At 41.5% G+C, this 19,810-nt stretch overlaps 1 protein-coding gene across 3 annotated transcripts in view; it reads right to left on the reverse strand.

Moving 5' to 3' along the window:
• The window catches only part of CSGALNACT1 (chondroitin sulfate N-acetylgalactosaminyltransferase 1), a 354,851-nt gene extending 350,630 nt beyond the window's left edge, over positions 1–4,221 (reverse strand). For 2 of the 3 annotated variants that reach the window (XM_058720464.1, XM_058720462.1), the window contains exon 1: positions 4,098–4,216. The gene's annotated coding sequence lies outside the window, so the exon portion shown is untranslated. Of the gene's footprint in view, positions 1–4,097 lie in introns of all 3 variants that reach the window. The other variant, XM_058720460.1, reaches the window with a different exon arrangement.
• Between the last annotated feature and the right edge of the window lie 15,589 nt (positions 4,222–19,810).

Raw genomic sequence — 19,810 nt, forward strand, 5'->3', positions numbered from 1 at the left:
TAAAATCCCACCATATAAAAATCAGAATTTGATGTCTGAGGGACACCTGGGTGGCTTAGTCGGTTAAGCATCCGACTTCGGCTCAGGTCATGATCTCTCAGTGCATGAGTTCGAGCCGCGCATTGGGCTCTGTGTTGACAGCTCTGGAGCCTGGAGCCTGCTTCGGATTCTGTCTCCCTCTCTCTCTCTGCCCCTCCCCCACTCATGTTCTCTCCATCTCCCTCTCTCTCTCTCTCTCTCTCTCTCTCAGAAGTGAATAAACATTTTTAAAAATAAGAAAAATTTTTAAAAAATAAAGAATTGGATATCTGATAATTTTTTGAACTCAGAGACTTCCTGCTAAGAGAAGAAATCCCTTGGCAAGAGGTTGGGCCTACAATGCAATGCTCTGAACTCTTCTCTAACTGTTGTTAATTTTACTTTACAGACTAACAGTGTTTAGTTTGCCACTGTAATTAAATTTCACAGAAAACCTGGAATATAATATTCTCTTATTCACTTGCAAACAATATGGCAATATTTTCAGTAATAATGTTTGCTTACATACATTGTCAGTATTTTTTCTACCAAATAGCAAATTACATCTGACAAAAACACCAACACACCTTTGAGTTGTTCAACAGTCTCAATGACTAACTTCATTCAGATTAGAATTTTGAAATAAGAGCTCTTTTCAAAACCTCACAGAAGAAAGATGCCTTTCAATAATGTGTCTTGGAATGTAATGAAACATATTTTTTAAAGGTGGAATTTAATGTGGCCTCTTTAAAAATAAAAGAGAGAGAGACGAGAAGCTCCTACTAGCAGGATAACATTCCTGGAGAAAAACTTGTATTATTATTAGTGCTACAAGTACCTGTTTAGGAAATAAAACAATTTTAAACACATTAAAAGGGGAGCCTGGGGGGCGCCTGGGTGGCGCAGTCGGTTAAGCGTCCGACTTCAGCCAGGTCACGATCTCGCGGTCCGTGAGTTCGAGCCCCGCGTCAGGCTCTGGGCTGATGGCTCGGAGCCTGGAGCCTGTTTCCGATTCTGTGTCTCCCTCTCTCTCTGCCCCTCCCCCGTTCATGCTCTGTCTCTCTCTGTCCCAAAAATAAATAAAAAAACGTTGAAAAAAAAATTTATAAAAAAAAAAAAAAAAAAAAAAAGGGGAGCCTGGGTGGCTCAGACAGTTGAGTGACTTCGGCTCAGGTCATGATCTCGCAGTCTGTGAGTTTGAGCCCGTGTCGGGCTCTGTGCTGACAGCTCGGAGCCTGGAGCCTGCTTCAGATTCTGTGTCTCCCTCTCTCTCTTCCCCTCCCCTGCTCGTGCCCTGTCTCTCTCTGTCTCAAAAATAAATAAAAACATTTTTTAAAAAATTTAACACATTAAAAGGTAAAAATAAGCTTCATCAAAGACATACCTAAAAAAACTTGAAAATGCTCTAACAAAATCATATATTTATTTAGAAAATTTTCTTAAAAGTCATATGTTTGAATATAAGGATGTACAAAGTAAAAAGCCCAATTCTCAAATCTCCTTTAAACCTTTAAAGTTATTCTAAAATAGTACCGAATCTATCATTCAAGATAGCTTTCATTTCTTTTCAGGACTTTGGTAATGCTTTTTTCACACAAGGTTGCACTTTTCTAATAAAGTACTCTATGTCAAAAACCAAGTTAGTTAAATTCCTTTGCTACCTTAAAGGACAGAATAATGGCAATAAACGCCCGCCCAAGGTGATACACTAGGCAGAGGAGGCCCCTAGTGGTGAAGCTGCTGCTTGAACTTGGCTTTATCGATTTTCTAAGACTGCTTCATCATGAGGGCAAAATCAATAGGTAATAAAGTCTACCTGAGCTTTGCTTCTTTAATAACCTCTATTAGCCTTAAAATATAGTAGGGCTATCATTTAGAATCCCAAGGTCCTTTCATCAGGAATATATATTAAAAAAAAAAAAAAAAGGATGTGACCTGAAGACTAACTTCATTACATTCAGTGTTCAAATTGACAGATGTTTATTAAGCCCCTACACCCTGCTAGGCACTGAGCCAGGCACAGAGACAGGGTAAACAGGAGAGATGAGCGCCCGCACAGGGCTTCCTCTTCAATGTAATCATGTTACACTGAGGACAGCTGGAATAATATGAAGACTGAGAAGTACAACTCACCATATTACGACCTTACAATGGGTTCTTATCAACAGTAAAAACCTGAAGTACTGCCCACCCCCACCCTCAAAGTGTTCTTCTCATTTTCAAACACCCATAAAGGGGAGCATCTGAAGTTGTTCAGCAAAATGAGGTTGAATGAATGAACAAATGGAAAATAAGATTGCACAGAAAGGTTTTTAAATTTAAAAAAAAAAAAGTTGAAAACATACCAGAGTTTAGGATTCCTGAAAATAAAGGAAGACAAAGGAGAGACAACATTTACAAAGTACTTACTGTGCTCCAGGCACAGGGACAAGTTCCTAAATGTTATTTCACTCTGCCTAACACCTCCATAAGGTGAGGAATATTGCTGGCATTTTACAAAATAGGAAAGCATGGCTGGGAAAGAGTAAGTGACTTGACCAAGGTTATACAGTTAATAAATGGGAGAGGCTGTTTGGAGCCCAGGTACCTGGGATACCAAAGCAAATGTTCACTTCACTATAAATTGGTGAATCCCAAAGTTTGAGTTTGCTTTGAACTCCATTAATACAGCCTGCAAGCAGACATATGAGATTTGGAACACAAAGATGAACAGAATTAAAGCATTTCAATACTGTATAATTTAGAGAACATATAGTATGGTAATTCAATGCAAAGGAATTATTAAATATTTATTGGGTATGGCCCATCTCTTGCTTTCCAGGAACTGACATTCTCTGGGAACACAACACAGGATCCCATATCGTATTATGCACTATTACACGTATTCGAGTCACTTTTTATGACTAAGGCTTTATTTTTTTCCTTTATGCTTCTATTTCCAAGTTTGAAAGATTTCCCTCCTTCCCATTAGCAACGTGACAGCACAGGGTTTATTAATCCTGCACAGGGCTTATTAATCCTCATTGTGCAAGTAACACTACAGTAATTATGGCTTTCTTGTATGAACTAAGTTAACAAAATCCAAGGAATCCGGTGGGATTAAGTTTAAAATTCTAGTAAAACGATGTGAAAGAGGAGTTCATTATCTTTATTTTATCTAGACCTGTCTAACGACATTTAAGTAAAAAATAGTCCGAGGCTTTGAAATCAGAATAAGAGTGGAGTTTGCGAAATAAGCACTCCAGTATTCATTAGTTTCCCAAGCCTCACTGTTTCGGCATGTACAGTGCTGTGAAAATCTCTTCCTCTCCCATCGCTCTTTCTTCGCTCATCGATGTAAAGATAACTTCAAAATCATTGACGGTAGTGCAGGTGCAGGAAGTGTCGCGGAAACAACAACTTTGCCTTCTCTTTGTACAGCTTTCCTCCTCCTCCCGGACCTTTAAAACTCTCACCACCCCCCAGACCACGTCCTCGAAAAGCTTCTCTCCCCTGACCGCATGAAACACTTGCTCGGGGCATCCTGCGGATCGCGGTGACCCTCGAACACATTCCCCACCGCCCCGCTCCCAGGCAGCAGACCACGCTGCCCACCGGCCGCCCTCGGCACGCCCCCTCCACCCTCTCCATCACCGCAAAAATAATACACCGACACCAGCAAAGTAGTCACGCGGGCACGTGTGAGGATACTTTTTTAGTAGATGCCCGAGAAAGCAATTAAACAGCTAAAGGCCACAAGAGAGGGTGGCGAAGCCGAAGTGACCGCCGGCGCGCAGCGGCCGCGGACCCTCCCTGGTCGCCAGCTCCGCGTCCTCGCGCGTCCACCTGAAGGCGCCGCGCCCTCCGCGGGGCCGAGCCGCCCTGGCCCCAGCCCCCCGCCGGCGCCCGCAGCACCCCCGCGGCCGGGAACGGCTGGAGGCCGGGCGCGGCTCAGTCTCCCCCCGGCAGCACGAGCCACCCGGGGTCGCGGGCTGGGCAGCTCAAGGAAGCCGCGCGGGGCTGCGCGGACCCGCGAGCCGCACCGACGCCCCCGCGCGGCGCACCATGCCTGGCGGCCCCGGGAGGGGGATCCGACTCACCCCGAGGCGCCCTCCGGGCTGCCGGGCCGGCCCCTGCTGCTCCTGCCGCCGCCGAACTTTCCCTCCTGCGCGGCTGCCGCGGGCTCGGCTCCACCTCCCGCTCCGGCAGCCGCGGAGCCTCCAGGGACCCGGGGGGCGGGGAGCGGCGGCGGCGGCGGCGGCGGCGGCGGCGGGCGGGCTGAACCGCGGCCAAGCCCCGGCGCCCTACCGCCGGGTGGGAACCGGGCGGCCGTGAGCCCGCGCTGCAGCGGCTGGGCGGGGGTCGCGCTTGGCTGCGCCCACCCGCTTCCCCAGCCGTCCCTCTGCAGTGCGTCCCTCTGCCCCGTCGGAGCGGGGCGCCCTGGCCGAAGCCTGCCCGGTATCTGCAGGGGGCACGCCCGGAGTCCAGGGGTCCCCTGCAATGACTGGCGCCGAGATGTGGAGAAATGGGACACTGCGGCACGGCCGGTACCCCAGGAGAGAGGCGGTGGGGTGTGATCCTCTTTCTGGACAGAGTTTCCCAGGCCCGCTCCCTCCCACACCCAGTGGTCTGCCTTCCCCTCCATGGGCCGACTTACAAAAACTTTGTAAATTGGATTTCGGAGAGTTAATCCTTTGCGGCCCTGGTCACTTGTAACATCTTCATTAAGGAACCTTTATTTACAGCGAAGGTCAGAAACCCTTTGGCTCTGAGACCCCACTCCTGTGGAGAAATGATGTCTGTAGGGATCCCTGATGGCCACTGAGGAGGCCTAGGAGGGGAGGGTGGAGAAGGATGGAAGTCGGCAAGTGGGCTGAGTAGTAAAAGCCCCTCAGGCGCACACGCACACACCCCCAAACACTCCCTGGGGCCATGGGTGCCTTTTACTTTTAAGTGCTCCAGCACGACTCTGAGGGAGAGGGACTTAGGGGTATTATGTTCCCCAATTCTCAGTACAATGAAGGAGGTAATCAGCCGAAAGAGGTCACCTCTCCACCTACAGATGCACCTTGTAGAGTCCCCATGGCTGAGGCTTCAAAGAACCAGAGGTAGAAGCCAGTCCTAGTGTGGTGCTCCTTTCTACTATCTGACCAGCAGAATGCTCAAAGACTCCATATGGGAGATTTCCAGACACCAGACTTTATGTGGGCACAGGGGAGGAGTCCTGTGGTCAGCAGGCAGTCCTCAAGCAGCTAGCAAGCACGTATGTATGTACCGGCAAGAAGCATCCTTGAAACAAGCCTTGCTTCCTACTAGGACTCCCTAACACACCCAGGTTCATCCTTCTTCCAACCCACGCTGCCCTGGGACTTCAGATGGCTCTGTAGCCACCCCACACCCCTGAGTGAGTTAATCACCCTTGTAACATAAGGCCCCCACAGCAACTCGACTAGGATTTCACGAAGAGGGAAGAAGCAGGTGTTTATCAAATTAATGAAAAACACAATGTCTGTTGTGCTGTTGCCCCTAAAATGTTGCAAGGTTACGGAGGTCATAAATAGTTAACTTAGCATCCATATATATGGAGTTACAAGTCATTGGCCAAGCATCCTCCTATATTGTTTCACAGCAACCTGGTGAGACAAATCATATGACGATCCCCTTGTGCAGAAGGGCCCATGGAGGTTGCAGTTTGTATAAAGGTGAGTTGTGTAAAGGTTAGAGCCTGCACAGTCAAGTATTCTGGGTAATCAAGTAACCCCTTCAGAGCCTTTCCAACTGTCATGAAAACATTCCTATACCTTCATGTATTGATAGATGGGTTGTTAAAGCATTGATTTTCTTTCCTCCTTTTCTTCCATCTCTCTGTTCAGTGATGTCTCCAGAATTTCTATATAATAGGGTGAATGGGAGGAATCTGGTTTGGAAGATGGGCCAAGGACCTGAGTAAGGGCTGCTATGCTGGCGCACTTGTGGACTCAGATTCTAGGTTCACATGGACTGGCTTGTGGAAAGTGGAAGAGGGAATCCCATCGCTGCAACTGTCTCTATTCTTGTCATCTAGAAGAAAAAGGGAGGTCACTTCAGGATTAATTACGTTTCCTTTAAGGGCCCATAACATACTTGTAAAGGCACCTGAAGAAGTTTTCCCCATATATCAGCACAACAATGTACACATCAATATGTACCAGTATACATTTCTATATCAAAAGTCATAAAGCCAATGCTAGCTAAGGGTTTGGTGCCTATAGGTACATTTTAACAATAATCAGTACATGAAAAATAAGGTGATTGAAAAGCGATAAAAATTGGGGCACCTGGGTTACTCAGTCGGTTAAGCATTAGACTCTTGGTTTCAGCTCAGGTCATGATCTCAAGGTAGTGAGATCAAGCCTCCTCGCTGAGCTAGGATCCTGCTTGGGATTCTCCCTCTCCTCCCTCTCTCCCCAGCTCATGATCTCTCTCTCTCTCTCTCTCTCTCTCTCTCTCTCTCTCTCTCTCTCTCAAAATAAATAAACATAAAAAAAGAAAAAGCAGTAAAACTACAAAACCAAGAGCATATGTGAGAAAAGACACATTTTTGTACCTAGTACCTCTAGGTACTAGAAAAGTAAATATTATTTCAATTAGGGGCGCCTGGGTGGCTCAGTCGGTTAAGCATCCGACTTCAGCTCAGGTCATAATCTCTCAGTCTGTGAGTTCAAGCCCCATATCGGGCTCTGTGCTGACAGCTCAAAGCCCGCTTTGGATTCTGTGTCTCCCTCTCTCTGTCCCTCCACCACTCATGTTCCATCTCTGTCTCAAAAATAAATAAATGTTGAAGAAAATGAAAATATATACATTATTCAATTATTACTTAGTAGATATTATTTGGATTATTATTTTGGGAGACACTATTATGAAGCAGTATCAGTCACCCTTAGTGCTCATCATTAGCAGAAGCAGCACTGTATGAGGGAAAAGGCCAACCAATTTGCCTCTGCAGCTTCCGGCCTGTAATGACACCTAGCAGAATTGACAGTGAAACTGGTTGAAAAATGGGTTCCTTTAGACTTCCAAGACGAAAGGACCAGAATAAGCAGGTTGAACACCAAGCCCAGATGTTAAAAGCCAATTTTTAAGATTTAATTAAAAAAAAAAAAAAGGTTTCTACATGGATTTAGGTTTCAGCTGTGGTGTTCTTATGGAAACATTTTTCATAAGCATAATGATTTAGGAATCAGAATATATTATTTGAATTTCCAAGTGTGTTATAAAGGTGCTTCCACCTTCATATTGTGCTAGTAATGTGGTAACAGTACAGAAATGTATAGAAAGTTCTGGAAATAAGATGCTGGATTGATTTTATCTACTTGAGGGAAAAACCAGTCCATATAAAAATATATTCTAAAACAATACATAAGGTGTCAAACTGTTACATTTATAAAATACAAAATATATACACAATAGTATGTCATTTGTTTAATAATTTATTTTAAATGTATCCTGCATAGATATTAAATTTTAAGTGCAAACATATTTCACAGTTCAAAGTCAGACTTTTCAGCCTCACCAGGATCCTTGAGAAGTTTGACCCAGAGCCATCCAGGAGCTGAAATTGCAGTTGTAAAGCTTATGTTATGCTTAAAGTAAAACTCACTTACTTTATTTGCTAAGAGACACTCTCAGACAGTCACTCAAGCCGTGTTGACTCCTACTTTAAATAGCTCTAATAATCAGGGTTATCTGATTTCTTAGATCACAGCAAATGTGCTATGTGGTCCGAGGTAGCTCATTAGATGGAAGAGGTGTGTTGTACACAAGGGTAAAGACTAGCCAGATGGCACTATTGGGAGTGGTGAGTCATTGAGATGGGATCTAATTATATTCTAGAGTCGACTTCAGAAATCTTGGAAATACGCAACATATTTCCAGATACTTTTTCATTTAAAATGAGTAAAATAAATAATGTGTGACCCAAAAAGGCAAATTTTGTTTTTCTAAGGGGAAAAAAATCCCACGTCTTGAAGACCTCATTCCATAAACACTATTCTTCAAACACAGTGGGGCTCAATTAAAACCTGTTGACTGAATAAGGGATGATTTTCTCTTATTTTGCGTATTTTACATTCACATCTTTAGTTATACACATCAAAATCAGTGAGTGAGTTGGTTCATAGTATTTTCAATCTTATGCTCTCCATTATCCATGCCGTTTCTCTAGGGGTCAGTGCAGAAGCAGATCTAGAAGCTCTGCTCTCCTCATGGTGCCCCTACCAAGCTGTCTTCTCCAAATGGCAGGCTGACCAGGCCAGCTCCCAGGGAAATGCTGTGGACAGCAGAACAGGGCTCACATGAGAGTCGTCTACTACACCAGGTGCCTCACAGGTTGACTTTTCCATTCTGTGCATTCAGCTTTGCCGCTCCCCATCTCTAGAAGAAAAAAAAGGGTTACAGAGGGAACTGTGGAAAAACACAAGTAGGGAAGCACCAGAGACTCAGCCACATCTGTCTCCGTCCGCCTGACATAAAATCCAGATATCTAAACGAGATCAGCTCAAAACAGTGTCCTTTATGTCTACAGTAGTCACACTAGTTCACCCATGTGCAGATCAAGCTCACACAGGCCTTTCTTTTTGAAAACCAGGAATACTCCAACATGTCCCTCAGATGACTCAGATCTCTATGGTTTTCACTACAGTTTCAATTTTGTCACCCTGGTGGATATACTGTTTTCAATTATTATTGCATTTCTTTCCAAGCATTATTAGCATTAAAAAACAAAAGACAGATCCTTTATGGGGTGCCTGGCTGGCTCAGTCAGCAGAGCATGCCACTCTTGATCTCATGGTTGAGTTCGAGCCCCATGTTATATGTAGAGATTACTTTTAAAAAATAAAACCTTGGGGTACTGGGTGGGTCAGTCAGTTAAGCATCAGACTCTTGATTTTGGCTCACATCATGATCCCAGGAATGTGGAATCAAGCCCCGGGTCAGGCTCTGCACTGAGTGGAGAGCCTGCTTAAGATTCTCTCTCTCTCTCTCCCTCTGCCTCTTCTCCACTTGCTCTCTCCCTCTAAAATAAAAACAAATAAATAAAATCTTTTTAAAAATAGATCATTTATCGTTTAAGTCAATATCTGCAAAGTCCTGTCCCACATGCAGGCTTCACTCTGTGCCCTTTCACTGCTACAAATACACATTTTGACAAGATTTCCATTAATAAGAGAATATGTTTCGGGGCACCTGAGTGGCTCAGTCAGTTGAACGTCTGACTTCAGCTCGGGTCATGATCTCATGGTTTATGAGTTCAAGCCCCACGTCAGGTTCTGTGCTGACAACTCAGAGCCTGGAGCTGCTTCAGATTCTGTGTCTCCCTCTCTCTCTACCCCTCCCCCACTCGTTCTCTCTCTCTCTCTCTCTTTCAAAAATAAATACACATCAAAAAAGTTTTTTTTTAATAAGTAAGAGAATATGTTCCAACAATACACACTGTTATAAGAATCTCTTTTGCCCACACTAGAAATAGGATGTACGAAGATGTACTTGAGGATATAAGAAGAGCAAAGCTATTGTATAAAATGTTAACACTGTACAGGAATATGGCCTGGTGACAGGAAGGGCAAGGATAGTTAAATCAATAGGTCCAAACATAAGAAATGCCTAAAGGAGAAACAAGTAGGATACCCACCAAAAAGCGAAAAAGACATAGAAAGGCAAAGATGATGTGGAAAACAAGCTTTACCAACTTCAGAAACAAGGGTATTTCCTTTTCTTTTTTCACATGCGTCTAAAACCTATGCACACAAAGGATTCATTTTGTATGACCACAGACGTGTGCATCTGAGGGAAAGCTTTGCTTTCAACTAGATGATGCCAATATCACTTCCCTTGCTGTATGAGACATATTTGGCTCTATTGTAAACACGACCAGAAAATGGTTTAGTCAAACCATTATTCATCCAATAACAGTAAGTTAGGCAGTTAGGGTGTGCCAGGCACCACAGAAACTACAAAAATGATTAAGTCTGGTCCTTAACCTCAAGGAAACCAAAATCGAGTAGGAAAGGCCAAACAGAGTATTTTACAGGAATTCAAGGAGAGAAAAAGAAAGAGAGATCCCTGAGGTGCCCATGGACGACTTCATGTTAGAAGTAGCTTTTCAGATACATCTTGAAAGATGAGTAGTATTTTGATGGACAGAGAAATAGGAGAACATCAAGAAGTAATGCCTGACCAGTGAAGCAGAGAGGGGAAAGCAATGTACATGTCCTAAAAATGGTAGTCCACAATGGCCAGAACAAAGGGGACATTTGGGGAGAAAGGTCAAAGTCCAAAAGTGGCCTGAGTCTAGATTATGGGGGACTTTGAATGCCAGATAAGGAATTTATCATATGAATTTTAGTGAAATGGGAATGTGTGTATGTGAGCAGACACTGTTAGTTACAGAATCAACAGCCTCTTCTGCTTGCTGGGAGAACTCTAATTACTCAGAGTCCACCTCTGAGAAGTCCTCTGTGAGGCCCTAAAGGGAGGTCAGCATGCCCCCCAGCTCTGGATGAGGGTGTGGGGATGATTATGGTTGGTTTAAGCCAACAGGAAAATTAGTGTGAAAAATGGCTAAGCTTATTGTATCTGTGGGAGATCCCAGAGGAGAGGTCTGGTTATAAATCAGTAATAGAGATCTAGAACTTAGGATAGGCTAAGACCAGAGATAATAGAGGGAATGGGGGGTCTTCCACATTCAAAATATAATCATCTAAGTGAGAATGAAAAGTACAATTGAAAGTACATAAAATGAAAGAAGGTGCTGAGAGCACGATGAGGGAAGTGTTAGAATTAATGGGCCAAGAAAGGAGGTTCTGTAAAGGAAACTGGGAAGGTTCTCCTCACAAGAAGGAGAACCATGAGGTGCCCTAGGAGCCAGAGAGCTTCAAGAGGTAGGTGATGGTTATGAGCATAAAGTTCCATAGCCTCTACTAGGTTTGTTAAGTTGCTTTAGGGGCTCCTGGGTGGCTCAGTCAGTTAAGCATCCTACTCAGTTTCAGTTCATATAATGATCTCACGATTCTTGGGATGGGGCCCCACATCGGGCTCTGTGCTTACAGTGTAGAGCCTGCTTGGGATTCTCTCTCTCCCTCCCCTCCCCCTGGCACTCGCTTGTGCTCTCTCTCTCTCAAGATAAATAAATATTTTTTTAAAAAATAAGTTACTTTAGCTGTAGATGAGCCATTATCATCATTTCAAAAACCCAACAGAAAAGGCATATTGGGGTGCCTGGGTGGCTCAGTCGGTTAAGCCTCTGATTTGGCTCAGGTCATGATCTCGCGGTGTATAAGTTCGAGCCCAACATCGGATTCTGTGCTGCCAGCTCAGAGCCTAGAGCCTGTTTCGGATTATGTGTCTCCGTCTCTCTCTGCCCTTCCCCTGCTCACACTCTGTCTCTCTCTCTCTCAAAAATAAGTAAATGTTAAAAAAAAAATTTTTTTTTAAGGAAAAGAAAAAGAAAAGGCATATTGAGGGGCACCTGGGTGGCTCAAAAGGTTAAGCGTCCAACTTCAGCCCAGGTCATGATCTCATAATCTGTGAGTTCAAGCCTCGCATCAGGCTCTCTGCTGTTGGCACAGAGCCTGCTTCAGATTCTGTCTCCCTCTCTTTCAGCCCCTCCCCCCATGTTCTCTCTCTTTCTCTCTCAAAAATAAATAAACATTTAAAAGTATTTAAAATAAAAATAAGGAAAAGGTATATTTGTCCGCAATAGGACAGCATCAGCTAACCAAATATTAAGTTTCCCTGTTTTTTACCAGAATCATATAAAATCTGTGCAGTTACACTGACATTTTACAATGGACCCAAGTTGCTTCGCTGTTGATGACATTATAGGACTTTCTGGGATGTGAATGGTGACCCTGTCACTACGCACAGAGTATCCAGCGTATCATCAATCCCAGCCTAGGAAGCAATAGCCAGAAACCATGAACAGTGCGTAAGTGCCTATATGTTCACTTATCCTGATTGTTTTTGACCATTACAATCATAGCATTAATTCAATCAATAAGGCAAATTTATCATATCCTCTTAATAACAGTGAATCTTTGGTTCAAGTAGGGATGGATCAGAGATGGAATAAAATAAATAATGTAACTACAAATGGAAAAAGTCATTTTTACTATCGGCTCTCAAGACCTTTAATCTGCAGACCTAGCTGTGTTCAACCCTGAGTTTTGTCATAAACAAATATGGCCTCACCATATTTAAGAACCACAGCCCAACATAGAGCAGGGTTGCCATTGGCCTTGCTGCCCTCACTCTGTGTCCTCTGTGAGCATCCATCTGCCATCAGCTGCACCCTTAGCATCTTCCTTTTACAGGCATTTTGAAGGATTGGGCTTGGTTTTAGGGAGGTCTAAGTCCTCTAAGAACAACTTCTGTTCTCAAGCCTGTCTATTTGACCTGGGCCTTGATTGCTTCTTAGTTTGGTTTTTTATTGGTTTCTTTTTTCAGCTTCACTTCCATCCACCTCCACTTCCTAACTGAATCCTGTTCCAACCTTAACAACTGGAGCAAAATTAGCTAGAATTCTGCACCTGAAAAATAGTACCATCTCTACACCCAAACTCCTGCTGTGCACTCCCACACCCTCTTAAAGGTACAGTAACACCACTCAGACCAAGGTCTGCTGGATGCCTTTGGGCACTGTGAATGGGACAGTTAGTCAACTCTCAGAAGAACCAATTCTTCTATCTCATTAGTCCAAATAATAATAATAATATCAACAACAACAATATTACAATTGTTAAGATTTTGGTTTTTATCATATTTCAGATACTGCTCTAGGGCATGGCCATTTTATACTGGCCATGCCCTATGAAAAACCCAAAGCTTAGAAAGTTTGTATAGTTTTCCCAAGGTCATATAGCTAGTAACCCAAGGAGCCAGGATTCACATCCAGATTAGTTTCCTTTCCCCATGGACACACCCCTGGGTTCCTGTGTGTTGGCCTGAGATAAAGAACTCTAGATAACTAATAAAATCATTCAAAACATCATGGACAGGGCAAAAATAATAAAATTGATTCTTTGTGGTAGAAAAGTTGGGAGCCACTTATCTCTCCAATACTCTCCTCTGAGAACAAGATAAATCCAGAATCAGAATCTAGGCCACCTGACTCCAAGTCTAGTGCTCCTCTGCTGTGCTCCATGTGTTCTTCTAATGTTCTAAATATAACTGATTACATTTGTCAGGAAGTGTGACACAGTATTACAATGGAAAGTTAAACAGGATTTGAATTCATGGATCGGCTTCTTCAGTCATTTGCTTTATTCTTTAGTCACATGATAACATGTTTTGTACTCTGAGGTGATAATCAACATCATTTATGTATTCTCAATTCATTAAGTCAACAACTGGAGTCAGACTAAAAGTGTTTACTTAACGAAATAAAGAAGCTTTTTTGTTTCTTTCCCTTCTCATAGAACAGAGACTTCTCGTTCCTAATTTTTTTGTACTAGCATCTTGGAAGACTACCAGTCCCAAAATCTGTAAACAGTGCTTCCCTCCAGATAGAGCTTTTATCTTGATTGGGAAGAGAGAGATAAATTGCTCCCTCACTGATAGAGAGCTTTTTGAAGACGTTTACTGTATATAACCTCTGCTATGCACTGGAGGATAATTCCCAGGAAAGGGGGAAATATTGCTTATTGTTGATTGCACATTTCTATTTTCTTTTAGAGTAATACAGTGATTACAGATAAAATAAGAAAGCAAATAATTTGACAATACCACATCACAGTTGAATCTAAAATTGGGCATTTGTCCATCAACTCTTGGGTGATTCGTATGAAGGAAGAGATTGCTGGAACCAGCTAACTTCCCTGGAAATCTCTCTAAAGCTTGAGCTAGCATCATCCCTGGAAAGTCTCATCCCCTTCCAAGCCTGCCACCAAGCAACCCACTCTGAAAAAAATTGGGAAATAATACCATATTTTGAAGGATTAAGGAGCTGCCACACTTACATGACAAAGTGTTTCCTAGTTAGGGTTCCTGTGGTCATCTCCTCGAAGAAGCCTGATGCAATTCTGAATTTCTAGTTATGCTCAACTGGACATTAATTGTGGCTATGCCATTTCAGATGTGGGGGGTTGTAAACCCCATTTGTATAATAATAGCATACCTGCCTTAGTTTTTGGATTGTCTTTCTCCAAAGGGACCACTCAGAGACAGAAAAATCAAGAGGCCAGACAGGCAGCTTTTTAGAGGAACACTCCATAAGAGGAGACAAACATATCACCAAAATAAATCAGAACGATGGCCCCAGTTAGCCTGAGTAAAATGTAATTGGTCTGACTAGTCTTGAAACAGACAACATTCTGGAATGGGAAAATAAACACCATGCGCGCGCGCGCGCACACACACACACACACACACACACACACACACTTTTCTCTGTTGAGGATTTTGTTAATGCATATGTGCTAAATAGTAACTAGTTGCCTTCAGCTGATTTTCTGAAACCAAATAATATATGGCATAATGTTTACTAAAGTGAATGAGTTGTTTATTACCTAAAATTTTAAGCCTTTTAATATACCTCCTAAGATGTTCTCGGGTTCAGAAAACCACAAAAGGAAACAGAAGTGCAAACAAGAATTATAGAAAAATGGAAAATAAACTCAAACAAAATTTATCACCAACCAGTGACGTCAATTAAATGACTCTTACTCTATACAAAGTTCATTACTATAAACTAGTTTCCTCCCACTCCCACTAACTAAAGGCTAAGTAATTATTTTAAGAATATAATCTGAGTTGTGTTGCATTACTGGCTTGCTTGAAGTGCTCACAAAAAAAATGTTGACCCAATGTCAAAAGTACTCATACTTTTTCACCATCAAACAAAGAGGGAAAAAAAAGCCCTCTGTCACTTTGGAAAACAGTTTGGCAGTTTCTTTAAAAGTTACACACATATCATCCATGTGATCCAACCATTTCACTCCTAGGTATTTACCCAAAAGAAAGGGAAATGCACGTCCAAACAAAGATTAGTACACAAATATTCATAGCATTATTTGTAATAGGCAAACGCTGGAAACAACCCAAATGTCTACCAACAGCTGAATGAATAAAGAAATTGCAGTTTTTCCCTACTCCCAGGTTATAAAGAAATTCATTCACATTTCTTCTAAAATAATAGAAATTGTGGTATATCCATACAATGGAATACTACTCAGAATAAAAAAGAATGAACTATTCGCTGAACAACATAGATAAATCTCAAAATAAATTTCACTTATGTCAAGTGAAAAAAGCCAGACCAGAAAGAGAACATTGTATGATTTCATTTATATAAAATTCTAGAAAATGCAAACTGTTCTGTAGTGACAAAAAGAAGATTGGTGATTGCTTGTATATGGAATGGACAGAAAGGAGTAGAGGGAAGAATTGTAAAAGGACATGAGAAAACAATGGAGGGTGATAGATATGCTCACAATCTTGATTGTAGTAATGGTCTTGTCAGAACTTGGTAATGTCAAAACTTAAATTGTACACTCCAAATATGTGTTGTTTGTTGTATATTAATTATACCTCTATAAAACTTTTTAAAATTAATTTAATAACTTGGTAAATAAGCATCTGTATTTGAAAGAACACATTCTGTGTCTTGCTTTTAGTTAAGAATCAGGAAGAACTTTTGGAGACCAATTAAATGATCCTGATCTTTTTGTTCAATGGCTAAAAGATTGGTTCTCCAAATTTAGTAGACATAAGAATACCTGAAATGATCCTTTAAATGCAGATTCTTGTGTTTCACCCAGAGGTGTGCTGGAAAATGTTTAACAACTAGTTTTCCAAATAGCCAAAAAACAAAGCAATATAGCCATTTTATACATGCATAAATAATATACTCTGTTAATAAAATAGATGTGTAGTACACAATATACAGATAATAATATATTCAATGTGGTTTTTTTGTAAATTTCATAAATCTAATTCATTCTTGGAGAATGCTTGGCTGATTTTTGCCAAACTCGATCTACAGCTGGCCAATGGTTGCAGTTGACAAACAAGTGACATGAATGTTGGTTAATATTTTCATTTACATGAATGAATAAAACTGAAATGGAATAACATTTTTTAATAATGTGAGAGGGGCGCTTGGGTGGCTCAGTCGGTTGAGCATCAGACTTAGGCTCAGGTCATGATCTCGCGGTCTGTGAGTTCGAGTCCCGAGTCAGGCTCTGTGCTAACAGCTTGGAGCCTGGAGCCTGCTTCGGATTCTATGTCTCCCTCTCTCTCTGCCCCTCCCCAGCTCATGCTCTGTCTTTGTCAAAAATAAAATAAACATTAAAAAAAATTAACAAAAATAATGTGAGAGATTTATTTGCTGAATTGTATAACAGTTTTTGTATAACTCTGTACTATTCACAATGCAATGGCCATAGACGTGACTTGCTCAAATTTAACCTGCATTAACACTGTCTCCATCACTTTCTGAAGTCTAGGCAATAAACAAAACAACAGCTAACTCTGGTTACTGAGTGAAATTTGCCAATTTCCCTGGTATAAATGTCCCACGTGGCCCATTTCAAGCTGCCACTGAATGTACAGTTGAGGAAAGATGCGTGTGGTGCACCATTATACAGCATTTCCACCACACAAATATAATGGACAAAACTTCAAGAGTGTAGATAATGGTAAAGCATGGTAAAGTATGTAGAAAGCGATGAATTTTGAGTATATATTACCTTTGTTCTTAACATAATTTACTTAATAGTAAGTTTCTATAATTTAATTTTTAATGATTTTTAGTAATTGGCTTATAAAATTCCTTAAAATTTAACAGTTGGTTCTAAAGAGCCAGTATAAATTGGCTCCAGCAAACCTCTGGATTCACCTCAGCCCTAAGGAATTAGATCCTCTGGGACTAAGGTTAAGGAATTTGCTTTTTTATTTTTTTAGAGAGAGAGACCGAGTGGGAAGGGACAGAGCAGGGAGAGAGAGAGAGAGAGAGAGAGAGAGAGAGAGAGAGAGAGAGAGAGAGAGAGAATCTTATGCAGACTCCATCCTCAACACAGAGCCCGACACGGGGCTTAATCCCAAGACCCTGGGATCACAACCTGAGAGAAAATCAAGAGTGGGACGTTCAACTGTCTGGGCCACCCAGGTGCCCCAGGAATTTGCATTTTTAGTATTTCCAAGTGATTCTGATGTAAGAGATTATAGAAAATGTAACTGCATTTTTCTTCCTTTTAGCTGGTAAGTAGGTAATCTTCAGAGACAACATGTTATGGGGAGAGAATAAAGAATTAAGTATTAGGAGCACTATAGTTCTCACTCTGGTTCTGCCATTAATTATATGGGCAAATCACTAACCCTCTAAGTTTCCTAATCTAATAAGGAGGGAGTGGGACTGAGAAAGGATTGGTAGATGTAATTTTAAAAAGATTTACTTGCGGGGCGCCTGGGTGGCGCAGTCGGTTGAGCGTCTGACTTCGCTCGGGTCACGATCTCACCGTCCGTGAGTTCGAGCCCCGCATCAGGCTCTGTGCTGACAGCTCAGAGCCTGGAGCCTGCTTCTGATTCTGTGTCTCCCTCTCTCTCTGCCCCTACCCCGTTCATGCTCTGTCTCTCTCTGTCTCAAAAATAAATAAAAATAAAAATGTTAAAAAGATTTACTTGCATACCGTAGTATTTATGGATTTCATAATCTGATATCTATGATTTGCTTTGAAATACTTCAGCAAACAGAGAAAAATGTTGAGCTAGGAGGTAGGTAAAATAAGATTGGCAAACTGTTTTGGTAATGAGAACATGAGGATTTATTATACTATTCTACTTGGGAGTATTTTGAAATTTTCCATAATAAAAATTTCCTGGAAAGTCACTAATAACTTTCCAAGATCCCTTTTATCTTTAAAAATATGTTTCACATCATCCTTGGGGCTCTAAATTATTTAATGGGACAGGGGTCAGAGATTAGCATCTACTACGTATTTGATGCTTAGGAACTTGAATCCACTTAGGAATCTCAGAGCAAACCAATGGCTGAGCCAGGATTCTAACAGCAGTCATCTGGGCTCCAAAGCCATGTGGCTTTTTCAGTTACACCAAACACCTAACTGTGCTGCTGTGCCACGACAGCATCAAATAGGAACGTGGAGATGAGAAAGAGGGTGGATCTTCCAAGTCAAGCATCAATATTTTATTCAAAATACACCCTGCTTCTAATTACGTGCAAAACTGGGGGCAAACATTACCACAGGCAATTAAAAAGCCAATCACAGAGAATCCTCTAAGCAAGCTCTGGGCTGTTGAGAAACTGCTTATATCACTCCTAATTCACTGATCATTTCAGAAGGAACATCAGAAAGACAGGATGGAATGTAGGTCAACAGAGTATTTTATTTCTCTCTCTCTCTCTCTCAAAATTAAATAAACATTAAAAATTAAAAAACAAAAGCAAAAACCTTAAGAGCAACAACTAAGAAGTCTGACAATAGGGGCACCTGGGTGGTTCAGTTGGTTAAGCATCTGACTGTGGCTCAGGTCATGATCTCACAGTTCTTGTGTTCAAGCCCCACATTGGGATCTCTGCTGTCAGCATAGAGCCTGCTTCAGATCCTCTAGATCCTCTGTTTCCCTCTCTCTCTGCCCCTCCCCTGCTTGTTCTCTCTCTCCCTCTCAAAATAAATAAGAACTTTAAAAAAAGTCTGACAATAGCAAGTATTGGCAAGGCTATGAGTTATGGGAATTTTCATACGTGCTTTGGCAAACTGGCATTATCTTGGCAGAGTGAGAAGTGTATACTGTACAACCCAGCAGTTCCATTCCAATGTGCATAGTAGAAAAACTCACACACATATGCAGAGAAATAACAGTATTTTTAGCAACCAGCACATTCATAGTATTAAAAACTAGGAACTGGGGTTAGGGCTGTTATAACTAAATACTTAAACATCAGAAATTTATATTCCTACAGTTTTAGAGGCTAGATGTCAGAACTGAAGTTGTCTGCAGGTTAGGTTTCTTCTGAGGCCTCTTTCTTCTTGGCTTGCAGATGGCTGCCTTCTTGCTATGTCCTCACATGGTCTTTCCTCTGTACATGCACATCCCTGAATTTCCTCTTATAGGACACAAGTCAGATCGGATTAGAGCCCATCCTATGGGCCTCATTTTAACTTAACCATCTCTTTAAAGACACTATCTCCAAATCCAGTCACATTCTTAGGTATTGGGGATTAGGGCTTCAAAATATGAATTTGAGGGAACACAGTTCAACCCATAACAAACCCAAATGTATATCAACAAGAGAATAGATAAATTCTGTAATAATCACCCAAAGAAATATCATACAGCAGTAACATAATGAACAACAATAACATGTGAAAAGGTGGATAGTGTTGAGTAGAAAAAGTAAGTCACAAAAGACTACCTCCATTATGGTATCCTTTTTGTATTGGAAATAAAAGCAAAACTAAAAATTATATAATTTAATTTTTAAAAGGCAAAGGAATGATAAAGATAAAAGTCAACATAGTGGTTACGTCTTGAGGAGAAGCAGGGGAATGGAGCTCAGGAGGAGCTCCCAGTATTGATAATATCCTAATTCATAAGCTGGGTGGTGGGCTTAGGAGTATTTGTTTAACATACTTTATGTACACATATGTATGCAATATATGCACATATATATAATTACTTATACATATTTTATATGGATCAATATTACTCAATAACATTAGATATTAAAAATACCTCTTGCGATAACATATTTTCATATAGACCTATTTGGGAATGGATGTTAACCTATTTATACTATTTCATATTTGTCTTAATT

The sequence above is a fragment of the Neofelis nebulosa genome, chromosome 3 (genome assembly GCF_028018385.1).
Source record: "Neofelis nebulosa isolate mNeoNeb1 chromosome 3, mNeoNeb1.pri, whole genome shotgun sequence".
NCBI classification, from domain to species: domain Eukaryota; kingdom Metazoa; phylum Chordata; class Mammalia; order Carnivora; family Felidae; genus Neofelis; species Neofelis nebulosa.